At 39.8% G+C, this 12153-nt stretch overlaps 1 long non-coding RNA gene across 2 annotated transcripts in view; it reads right to left on the bottom strand.

Annotated features, from left to right (window-relative positions):
- Positions 1-319: 319 nt before the first annotated feature.
- LOC115091264 overlaps positions 320-12153 on the bottom strand; it is a 74776-nt gene continuing 62942 nt past the window's right edge. Inside the window, exons 2-3 of one of the 2 annotated variants that reach the window (XR_003856654.1) lie at positions 3415-3518; positions 320-615 (exon numbers count right to left, since the gene is read on the bottom strand). This is a non-coding gene — a long non-coding RNA (uncharacterized LOC115091264). Of the gene's footprint in view, positions 616-3414; positions 4204-12153 lie in introns of those variants that run through there. The other variant, XR_003856653.1, reaches the window with a different exon arrangement.

The following is a 12153-nucleotide window of genomic DNA, read 5'->3' on the forward strand; positions in this document are numbered from 1 at the left end:
AATCTGGTTCCAAATTTTTCCTTTTCCAAGTGCAGAAGCAATAATGACAAGCACAGCTCAGCTCAACTGCTTGTTTACTTTTCTTTCTGGTCCAAGTGCTTCTTCTGTTTACTTTTCCTTCCTGTAGAAGGTTCTATAGGTCAGCAAGCAATTAATTTAAAAAACACAGGATCTCTTTGTTACAGCTAATCAAGTTCTGCTTCTCTCTCTCCCAGGACCATTCTAAAGAGGCCCAAGGAAATAAATTATTATTTTTTAACAGAAGGTATATTTTATTGGGGTGTAGGTACCAGAATAAACAGACTGGACACTCTGGATGGATGTTCCAACTTAAAATTTTACTGCAGGAAATCTTCAGATGATATTAACTGTCATCATATGCATTCCTTCTTTCACATCCATGTCCAGACTCAGATTTCCAAAACTCCTCTTCACCTATGCAAGTGTTCCTCAGTATATGGGAGTCCCAGGAATATCTCACCCTCGAAGGCATGGGGAAATTCATAGATGTAGCTAGAATTCCTTTCCTGAAAAATACCTGAAGTCCAAATGTTCTCCAGTATTCCAAAGCTCCCAAGTTTCTTGTCTTCCTGGGGCAGAAACTCTGGTGAAAGTCTGCAGATGAAAAAAAAAACAGCTCTTACTCACAGTTCTCCTTTCCAAATGTTCTGGGACCATTAGACTAGCAGGTAAAATCTCTTCTCTTCCCTGCTCTAGGGCAGGAAAGGTGGCAGACAAATCTTCCTCTGAAACCAAAAGGCAAAATTCACAAAAATGGCTTGAAACAGACTCTCAACTCAAAACCAAAAGGAAACACCAGTATCTTATTGAAAATGAAAGAAACTAGCTGGTGCAACAATGAATAGTTGCTAGTATTTAGTTACAAATTATCCTTAACATGAATACATTGTATATAAATGGCTAGCCTTTGTCAGGGTTGCCTCAGTCCGATAGAAGTTTCAGAAGGAATACGTCGTGAGAATACTATGTAAGTAAATGAAAATGTTTGTAATAATGAATCAACACAATGTTACATTGGAATTCACTTAAAGAATTATAATTTCAGGACTATATCACCCTGACGCAGCATTGGCGAAATATTGTCAACGTCGGCGTCTTGAACAGCAGCTGTTATAGCGCTAGCTGCGCATTATATAGAAAAAGCTGACCGTCAAACATTTGTCAGAAGGTTTTCCAAAGCATTGTTGAAAGATTCTACAAAGATATCATCATACAAAGATAAGTGTGAAAATTGGTCTCTATCGGGCAATTATGTTGCTTATATCAAAGAAGCATTTGTGAAATATTAATCTGGTTTTATTTTTGAGCTATGATTAATGTGAGAAATGATATATAGCCATATACAAACAGAAAACACAGAAACCAGTTTTAGAAGTTATTTTTTAATAAAATTTAAAAAATATATTAAAATATTTTTTTTGAATTAACAATAAAAAAAAGAGAGGTTTTTATGACCCATGATTGCAACTACTGGTTTTAAAAAAAATCTGATGGCACAAGTTCAGTCGGTACCAGTGTTGAGGTCTTTTCCTCTCTGATACAAAGTATTCATGTTGAGGATAATTTGTAACTAAATGCTAGCAACTAGTCATTGTTGCACCAGCTGTTGTTTTTTTTTCAATGAAACAGTCTTTCTCCAAAAACACAGCGTCACCACTCCATACGTTGGATGTGAGATGGAACAGCAGATCTTCTCTCTTCCTATCTTGGATAGCCTGTGAGGTAAGACCTAGCTCACTAGGGATAGGGAAACCAAGGGGAACAATAACTTGCTCTTTGACTGTTAAATGTAACACAAAACTCTAATGCAGCCTGCCCTTGAGCAGCCTGGAGCCTACCACTGCAGCACCACAACAGGGGTGCTGGAGCAAGTAGTTTGCTCCACTCATATATTCTCTGTTCCCATCTGTTACTAAGGCCATCTAGAGGGGATCCAAAAGAGTAAATTCTTGTCTTAGCACTTTCAATGCATGTCATGTCTAGTGAGAGTTCACTACCCTTCTGTCATCAGTTCCAATTCTATTTTACTGTTAGGTTATTGCAGTTGTTAGAGCAAGGAATTCAACTAACTGTATACTATACATTCACATTATTTTGAAATAAACTTTGATGTGCTATTCTTGGAACAATCACAGAAGACTTTAGTTTTCAGGGAATACATTTAAAGCACAACAAGTCCTTACTCATTCCCTCTTGTTTTCCAACTGAAGCAATTTGCCTGGGAATACTGCATTGCACTATCCCTGTGTAGCCAAAGTACTGCTCCTTCATCGTCTGATTAGCAAAAAGCATGTAAGAACAGAGTCAAACACTCTTTTTATAGTCATACAGTTATATTGTTCTTCTCTGATGACTTTGAAGGTAAAAGAATGGAACAAATGAATATGCAAGGCCCTACTTTCAAATGACTCTTTGTTTTTGGGCCAGAGATGCAAAAGCTGAGAAATTTGTTTGAAATCCTTGCCTAAAGATTTCAAAGAATTATCTGCAGGTTGTACAAATACAGTACAGTTTCTTTCTTTCAAAATGGATTCTGGAGGAAGCAGCTCATATTGTAAATAAATACAAGTATGAAATCAACATATGATAATCCTATTGTAGGAATTAGGCAATATGTAAATGAATGTAGAGTGCACAAAACCTATACCAGAAAACTTCCACTATTGGGAAGAAAAAGCACTAATGTACAATTTATATTAACAGTCTTGCTTGATTAAAACAATTCTTTATTAATTCATATCAGTCAGTAAAATAAATGAGCAACTCTAAATCTTGAAAAAACATACTTAAAGGAAATATGCAGACCTCAATTGGACTAAAACTGTGAGATAATTTCTGACAAATTTACAACATAATGAGACAGTATGTTAGATCAATGATATCAACAAACAGAACATTTAGGTGTATGATATCTGTGTCATATTACTTTGATCAATGCAGTATATGTACCAGGCAGGAGCGGTAACCCTGACCAATATGACAACATATGAGTAACAAGTCAGTATTTAAGATACATTATAAAACAAAAATGCACCAACTATTACTAATTTATATTTATATAGACAACTACATCTTTGAACAATCTCACTTACGTGTACACATTCATCTCACTCAAACACCTCACACATGCAATACTGAAATCATGGACAAAAGATGTGTAAAATAATTCCTGGATCTGATAAAAGTTCCCTTAACAATTATGGAGTTTCCTGGGTCTGGTATAGAATCCCCAACAAGGCCCTTGTTTCGCTGGAAACGGCTTCCTCAGGGGGAACCCCTGGAACAGGTATAACCATACAGTCTACAAATCAAGTGAAAATTGTAGGGTGAGTAAATTGATAAATGGTTAAAAAACCTATCACAAGAAAATGACTACTAAATGGTGGAACTTACATGAGTGCTGGTTTTTTCTAAATTTGCTTGCAAAACATGAGAGTGATCCATGTTACTGCATGAAATGCATATTTCTCAAATACGAGGTCCATGGAGTTACAAACCTCAAAAAGAAAACAAGAGGTTATTAAATACTGCTATCTTTAACAAATCCCTCTTAAGAATTGTGTTTGCAGATGAGGCTAAAGACAAATCATCGCAAGGGCAAAATCATTGGGAAATGCTCCTAATGTTCAGGTGGGTTCAATAAAAGTAAAAATAACAATAAGAAAAGGGTTCAAGAACAGGGTTCAAAATAAAGTTTAAAATGATAAAGCATGAAAAACCGCCGAGCCAAGCAGACCCTTCTAGCCCAAAGAAAACTCAATGCACTGACCAAGGCAAGCTACTGTCCTAAATAAAAATTCCTGAATTAAATGGAGGGGACAACTTACTTGAATAACGATGTCTCTGGCAGGGTATGAATTACCTGATGGATACTTTTAATTTGTGAGGGTCACTGTGAAACTGTAAACATGGAATTAAACTAGCATTTACTCAAATGCTAGTTTGAACCAAATAATACTGAACCAAATAATATGAACAAATAATATGAACAAAATAATATGAACAAAAAAGTGTTAAGCTGAATGAATGATCAGCCAGATTGCCATGTGTAATAACTGAAGTTAACACACTGAAGTTAACTAACTGACTAACTAAAGTTAGAGGCATTCCAGTGGGAACACTGAGAGGAGAGGATCACCTTGCTGGTGGCTGAAAGGAACCAGTAAGTTTTTGCTTGGGACATTGTCTTTCTTAAAAGTATTGGGGCAGAGTTAACTATTTGGGAATATTATTTAGTGTGTTTGTGTGTTTGTGCTTTTAATAGTCAGTAAGACAGTGAATAAACAAGTTAGATTGTATTTTTAAATAGTCAATAAGGCAGCTAGTAAGCAGTAGGCAGTGTGTTTATTTTTAAAAGTCTGTAAGGCAGCTGAGTAAGCAGAAACTGAGTGTTTGTATTTAAAAAAACAAAAAAAACAAAAAAAAAGTAGTCACAAGCTAGAAATAAGCTAGGAGCAGTGTGTATACCTAAGTAAAAAGGTTGAAAAGTTCAGTCCAGTTACTCACCTTGGAAAGGTGTTGAGGTAGTGTGACTTGGTTTGAATAGTGTACCAACATTTGTTAATCAAGAGAGAGCAGTGAGTCACTCTAGCTGACTAACTGAAGTTAGACTGTATTTCCCAACCCTCCCACCCCCTTGCCCACCCACCCCTAGCTCATCCTTTAATTTATAGGCAGGTGCCACTTTCATAAAACAACAACAACAAAAACTTTATTGAGAATTTGATCAGACCCCTGTAGGCCACTACCAGACACATAGTGAATTCACTAATACATTTAAAGGATGTTAATTAGACACATTCCTACTCCCATAGCAACCTAAAACTTAACTAGGTACTGATTAAAATTGAGATGAAGGCAGCAGTCCAGCAGCAAGAGGGGGGCTTCCCAGTCTTTGTATCGAGTGTCACATGTATGAATTTTTACCCACCGGTGAGAAGTTGTACATGTGCATGCGATGCAAAGAGCTCCTGGCTCTCAGAGAACAAGTCCAATCTCTGGAGGCTAGAGTGGCAGACCTGGAGGAGCTGAGGCAGACAGAGAGGTATATAGATGAGACCTTCAGGGACATAGTAGCCAAGTCCCAACTTCAGGCTGGCAGCCCTGGTGCTGCCTTGGAGGAAGAAGGTCTCATGATTGGAGAGCATTAACCTGGTGTAGCAGGAAAGGATCCTGTAGCAAGGACCAGCTCTCCAGGTGATGCACTATTATCCTTTTGTACTGAGGATATCTCCCCAAGGCCTACTGCCCAGGAGGGAAGGGTTAGGTCGGCCGTCATAGTAGGTGATTCGATTATTAGGAATGTAAACAGCTGGGTGGCTGGTGGGCGTGAGGATCGCCTGGTAACATGCCTACCTGGTGCGAAGGTGGCGGACCTCACGCGTCACCTAGATAGGATTTTAGACAGTGCTGGGTAGGAGCTGGCTGTCGTGGTACATATGGGCACCAACGACATAGGAAAATGTGGGATGGAGGTTCTGGAAGCCAATGTAGACTCTTAGGTAGAAAACTTAAAATCCAGAACTTTCAGGGTAGCATTCTCTGAAATGCTCCCTGTTCCACGCGCAGGTCACCAGAGGCAGGCAGAGCTCCAGAGTCTCAATGTGTGGATGAGACGATGGTGCAAGGAAGAGGGATTCAGTTTTATTAGGAACTGGGGAACCTTTTGGGGAAGGGGGCGTCTCTTCCGAAGGGATGGGCTCCACCTTAACCAGGGTGGAACCAGACTGCTGGCACTAACCTTTAAAAAGGAGATAGAGCAGCTTTTAAACTAGAACAAAGGGGAAAGCCGACAGTTGCTCAGCAGCGCATGGTTCGGAGAGAGGTACCTTCAAAAGATACTAATGATGCATTAGAATTAGGGCATCCTGACAGTGAGGTTCCAATAATAAGAAAAGTAGTCCAAGTGCCTGTAACTAAAAACTCACCTGAGCTAAAAATTCTAACTTATCCCTATCAATTAAAAAGCAGAATGAAAATACAAACAAAAAACAAACTTTGAAATGTTTGTATGCTAATGCCAGAAGTCTAAGAAGTAAGATGGGAGAATTAGAATGTATAGCAGTGAATGATGACATAGACTTAATTGGCATCTCAGAGACATGGTGGAAGGAGGACAAACAATGGGAAAGTGCTATAATGGGGTACAAATTATATCGCAATGACAGAGAGGAGCACCCGGGAGGCGGTGTGGCGCTTTATGTCCGGGATGGCATAGAGTCCAACAGGATAAACATCCTGCATGAGACTAAATGCAAAACTGAATCTTTATGGGTAGAAATCCCTTGTGTGTCGGGGAAGACTATAGTGATAGGGGTATACTACTGTCCACCTGGTCAAGATGGTGAGACTGACAGTGAAATGCTAAAAGAGATTAGGGAAGCTAACCAAATTGGTAGTGCGGTAATAATGGGAGACTTCAATTACCCCAATATTGACTGAGTAAATATTTCATCGGGACACGCTACAGAGATAACGTTCCTGGATGGAATAAATGATAGCTTTATGGAGCAATTGGTTCAGGAACCGACGAGAGAGGGAGCAATTTTAGATCTAAGTCTCAGTGGAGCACAGGACTTGGTGAGAGAGGTAACGGTGGTGGGTCCGCTTGGCAATAGTGATCATAATTTGATCAAATTTGAATTAACGACTGGAAGAGGGACAGTAAGCAAATCAATGGCTCTCGTGCTAAACTTTCAAAAGGGAAACTTTGATAAAATGAGAAAAATAGTTGGAAAAAAACTTAAAGGAGCAGCTACAAAAGTAAAAAGTGTGCAAGAGGCGTGGTCATTGTTAAAAAATACCATCCTAGAAGCACAATCCAGATGTATTCCACACATTAAGAAAGGTGGAAAGCAGGCAAAATGATTACCGGCATGGTTAAAAGGGGAGGTGAAAGAAGCTATTTTAGCCAAAAGATCTTCATTCAAAAATTGGAAGAAGGATCCAACTTGCCAGCATAAACGCTGGCAAGTTAAATGTAAGACATTGATAAGACAAGCTAAGAGAGAATTTGAAAAGAAGTTGGCCACAGAGGCAAAAACTCACAGTAAAAACTTTTTAAATATATCCGAAGCAGAAAGCCTGTGAGGGAGTCAGTTGGACCGTTAGATGATCGAGGGGTTAAAGGGGCACTTAGAGAAGATAAGGCCATCGCGGAAAGATTAAATGATTTCTTTTCTTCGGTCTTTACTGAAGAGGATGTTGGGGAGGTACCCGTACTGGAGAAGATTTTCATGGGTAATGATTCAGATGGACTGAACCAAATCACGGTGAACCTAGAAGACGTGGTAGACTTGATTGATAAACTGAAGAGTAGTAAATATCCTGGACTGGATGGTATACACCACAGAGTTCTGAAGGAACTAAAAAATGAAATTTCAGACCTATTAGCAAAAATTTGTAACCTGTCATTAAAATCATCCATTGTACCTGAAGACTGGAGGATAGCTAATATAACCCCCATATTTAAAAAGGGCTCCAGGGAGATCTGGGAAATTACAGACCAGTTAGCCTGACTTCAGTGCCAGGAAAAATAGTGGAAAGTGTTCTAAACATCAAAATCACAGAATATATACAAAGACATGGTTTAATGGAACAAAGTCAGCATGGCCTTTACCCAAGGCAAGTTTTGCCTCACAAATCTGGTTCACTTTTTTGAAGGAGTTAATAAACATGTGGATAAAGGTGAACCGGTAGATGTAGTGTACTTGGATTTTCAGATGGCATTTGACAAAGTTCCTCATGAGAGGCTTCTAGGAAAAGTAAAAAGTCATGGGATAGGTGGCGATGTCCTTTCGTGGATTACAAACTGGTTAAAAGACAGGAAACAGAGAGTAGGATTAAATGGACAATTTTCTCAGTGGAAGGGAGAGGGCAGTGGAATGCCTCAGGGATCTGTACTGGGACCCTTACTTTTCAATATATTTATAAATGATCTGGAAAGAAATACGACGAGTGAGGTAATCAAATTTGCAGATGATACAAAATTGTTCAGAGTAGTTAAATCACAAGCAGATTGTGATAAATTGCAGGAAGACTTTGTGAGGCTGGAAAATTGGGCATCTAAATGGCAGATGAAATTTAATGTGGACAAGTGCAAGGTGATGCATATAGGGAAAAATAACCCATGCTATAGTTACACAATGTTAGGTTCCATATTAGGTGCTACTACCCAAGAAAGAGATCTAGGCATCATAGTGAATAACACATTGAAATCATCGGTTCAATGTGCTGCGGCAGTCAAAAAAGCAAACAGAATGTTGGGAATTATTAGAAAGGGAATGGTGAATAAAACAGAAAATGTCATAATGCCTCTGATTCGCTCCATGGTGAGACCGCATCTTGAATATTGTGTACAATTCTGGTCGCCGCATCTCAAAAAAGATATAATTGCGATGGAGAAGGTACAGAGAAGGGCTACCAAAATGATAAAGGGAATGGAACAGTTCCCCTATGAGGAAAGACTAAAGAGGTTAGGACTTTTCAGCTTGGAGAAGAGACGGCTGAAGGGGGATATGCTAGAAGTGTGTAAAATCATGAGAGGTCTAGAACGGGTAGATGTGAATCATTTTTTTACTCTTTCGGATAATAGAAAGGCTAGGGGACACTCCATGAAGTTAGCATGTGGCACATTTAAAACTAATCGGAGAAAGTTCTTTTTTACTCAACGCACAATTAAACTCTGGAATTTGTTGCCAGAGGATGTGGTTAGTGCAGTTAGTATAGCTGTGTTTAAAAAAGGATTGGATAAGTTCTTGGAGGAGAAGTCCATTACCTGCTATTAAGTTCACTTAAAGAATAGCCACTGCCATTAGCAATGGTAACATGGAATAGACTTAGTTTTTGGGTACTTGCCAGGTTCTTATGGCCTGGATTGGCCACTGTTGGAAACAGGATGCTGGGCTTGATGGACCCTTGGTCTGACCCGGTATGGCATGTTCTTATGTAAGCTTGAAAAATTGGTAAGATCTATAATAAAACTGCATAGAAATGTGCACATGAGCAAATACAATGTAGCTATGAAGAAATGCAAGAAAAAAATAAAGAAATATACCTGAATGATCAGTACTTGTTTTCTGACTAAAAAATATTTTTTAGGAGAGCTGATGTGGGAGCCAGCTTTGCAAAATGGCACCACCACATCTCTGACTAGCACTGATGTGTCACCTACCAAAAAAACTCATTATGTCTATAAACCAGAGTAGCCTGTGAAAAGACAAATAAATAAATAAAGAAGGGCAAGTAGGAACAGTATGAAATGCATGTTGGAACATCTGAGGAGGACGGATTTGAATTTACTTACCGAGTATATAGCCTTCCTCCTGCTGCTTTTGATCACAGGAACTGCACCAGAGAGCTGCAATAATATATATATGTGCAGAGATAGCTGTACATGCAGCAGTGTGGCCAATCACAAAATGTCATTTTCTGTCCAATAAGGGAGTTAGCTAGCTGTATAGATCAGTGGTTCTCAACCTTTTTTTGTCCGGAATACACCTGACAGATGGTTCTCACATGCGTGACACACTGAACATGTGAATGTCACAGGCTAAATGTAAACATACATTCTGCATCCTCAGGAACTCACTTGACCCCCAACAATAGGTGTAGATCAGAACTAGTGCATTATCCTCATATCCTACAACTCGCCATACAAAAAAATATTCTGGTTCTGATGGCATCTCAGTAAAAGTAAAACAAACTCCCTTTACTACCACGCACAATTATTCTCCTTATGAAAAGACAGTAATTTACCACTAATGCAAGTCCTATTGAGAAAACACAACAAATAAGATTGATGCAAATGCCTATTTGCTAGTAAAATACCTCACCTTGGTCACACAACCAGAACTGACCTTCACCAAGTACAGAAGAACCACAAATTATAAATATAGAGACAGAAACTGGAATGGAAAACCAAAAAAGCCGCTCTGCATACAGTGCAAACCTGGAGAAATGGAAAGAGAAATATAGCACCTAACATAGTCCCAGGATCTGCAATAATGCACACAAACTAACCTGCACAAAGTTACACCTGTATTATGGAACACACTCAAAGAGTAATAACCCCACCTATGAAAAGGCAACACTACAAATATTTAACCAGGCCCTAAACACTAACACACCTCCTATTAGGAAAACAGAATAAGCCAAGCTGCTATAGATCCCCACTCAGAAATAATTGTAAAGCTAAATGTTACAAAACAGCTGCTGAACAGAATAACATCCAACAATTAGACACTCATAAAAATTATTAAAAATTGTCCAAATATCAATAAAATATTTCAAAACAGCAGACACATCTCATAATAATAATTAAAATGGCAGTCAATCAAGAAAAATAAACTTAAAAAGTCACCTTTATTTACCCTCTCCAGCAACTCCCCTACTCCTTTCCCTTGCAAGCCAAAAACACACACCAGAAGCAGCAGTAGCTGCTGAAGCTCTGTCCTCATGGTCCTCTTCATTAGGGCCCACAACCAGTCACTCACACACAGTCTCTGTCTCACACATACCAGTAACCTTCCTAACCAGTCTCTCTTCCTCACACACAGCAGTCAACTCCCTGACCAATCTGTATCTCTCACACAGACACCAGTCACCTCTCTGACCAGTCTCTCACACACACACCAGTCATCTTCCTGACCAGTTTCTCTATCTCACAGAAACACATCACCTCCCTGAATAGTCTCTCTCTCTCTCTCTCTCACAAACACATCACCTCTGACCAGTCTCTCTCTCTCTCTCTCTCTCAATCGCACACATGCTCTCTCACTTACATACAAACTCTCAATCACAGACAAAAGCTCTCTCTCTCCCATTCTAACACACACATAAGCTCTCACTCACGTACTCAGGCACCCATTCTATCACACATACACAAAGCTGCCACACACACACAAAGCTGCCACTCATACACCCAGGCACCCATTCAACCACAAACACACACACAAAGCTGCCACTCACGCACCCAGGCACCCATTCTCTCACACATACACAAAGCTGCTACTCATGCACCCAGACACACATTCTACCACACACACACACACACACAAAACCTGCCACTAACACACGTACACACAAGCTGCTTACTCACACACATACATAAGCTGCCACTCACATACACACACAAGCAACTTTCCTCTCACAGAGCCTCTTCTCATTGTTCAGCCACCACCAGCCTGGCCTCTGATGGTGGCACTCAGCATCACTCTGCTCTTCAGCCACTGCAGGCCTGACCTCCAGCGGTGGCATGCAGCGTTCCTCTGCAACCAACTGCACCGGCCCATGAGGGGTTGACAGATCCCCCCAATAGGCCAATCTGCTCCTGGGGAGAAGAAAAGCACAACCAGAGCACTTGGGACACTGAGAGCTGCGACACACCTGCTGGTGCTTGGCGACACACTGGTTGAGAATCACTGTTCTAAGATATACCTGAGTGGTGCTTAAGCTTCGGAGAGTTAGCTGATTTCTGTTATCTTGACTGTGGTAGTTATTTATGTATTTATTTTATTGCTAGCATTTATTTCACACCTTTTTGAACTATTGTTCACTCAAAGTGGGATACAGTGGTTTAAGACCATTTGGGTGCTACAGATTGGGTAATAAAGTGAGGTGAAGGGTAAAAAGGGGGGGGGGGGGGACTGAGAATACAGCATAGGTAAATATTGAGGAAAAGTGATAAAAACATAGAACATTAGTATGTAGGTGGAGATTCTGTAAAATGCAAACTTAGGGTGAGAGTTGAGGTAGAGTAACATAGGTCAACAGGTACAATTATGAATTAAGAACATAAAAACATAAGAAATTGCCATGTTGGATCAGACCAAGGTTCCATCAAGTCCAGCATCCTGTTTCTAACAGAGGCCAAACCAGGCCACAAGAAACTGGCAAGTACCAAAACACCAAGAAGATCCCATGCTACTGATGCAATTAATAGCAGTGGCTATTCCCTAAGTCAACTTGATTAATAGCAGTTAATGGACTTCTCCTCCAAGAACTTATCCAAGCCTTTTTTTAACCCAGCTACACTAACTGCACTAACCACATCCTCTGGCAACAAATTCCAGAGCTTAATTGTGCATTGAGTGAAAAAGAATTTTCTCCGATTAGTCTTAAATGTGCTACTTG

This window comes from Rhinatrema bivittatum, chromosome 1, assembly GCF_901001135.1.
Source record: "Rhinatrema bivittatum chromosome 1, aRhiBiv1.1, whole genome shotgun sequence".
Lineage (NCBI taxonomy): Eukaryota > Metazoa > Chordata > Amphibia > Gymnophiona > Rhinatrematidae > Rhinatrema > Rhinatrema bivittatum.